Raw genomic sequence first — 476 nt, 5'->3', positions numbered from 1 at the left:
TATGTCGAATGCATGGGTGCCCATATTGGGGTGCCCTGTCTTGGGGTGCCTGTGCCGGCGTGCCCTTGCCAGGATGCCCATGCCGGGGTGCCCATATTGGGGTGCCCTGTCTTGAGCTGCCTGTGTTGGGGTGTTCATGCCGGGGCACCCATTTTGGGGTGCCCGTGCTGGGGTGCCCATACCGGGGTACCTGTGTCAAGGTGCCCTGTGCCGGGGCGCCCGTTTTGGGGTGCCTGTGCCGGCGTGCCCTTGCCAGGATGCCCATGCCGGGGTGCCCATACTGGGGTGCCTGTGTCAAGGTGCCCTGTGCCGGGGCGCCCGTTTTGGGGTGCCTGTGCTGGGGTGCCCCATGCCCGGGTGCCCATATTGGGGTGCCCGTGTTGGGGTGTTCGTGCTGGGGTGCCGGTTTTGGGGTGCCCGTGCTGGGGTGCCCCATGCTCGGGTGCCCATATTGGGGTGCCCTGTCTTGGGGTGCC

The sequence above is a fragment of the Aptenodytes forsteri genome, unplaced genomic scaffold (genome assembly GCF_000699145.1).
Source record: "Aptenodytes forsteri isolate BGI_AS27 unplaced genomic scaffold, ASM69914v1 Scaffold391, whole genome shotgun sequence".
In the NCBI taxonomy this organism is placed as follows: domain Eukaryota; kingdom Metazoa; phylum Chordata; class Aves; order Sphenisciformes; family Spheniscidae; genus Aptenodytes; species Aptenodytes forsteri.
Note: the sequence above shows the minus strand (reverse complement) of the source record.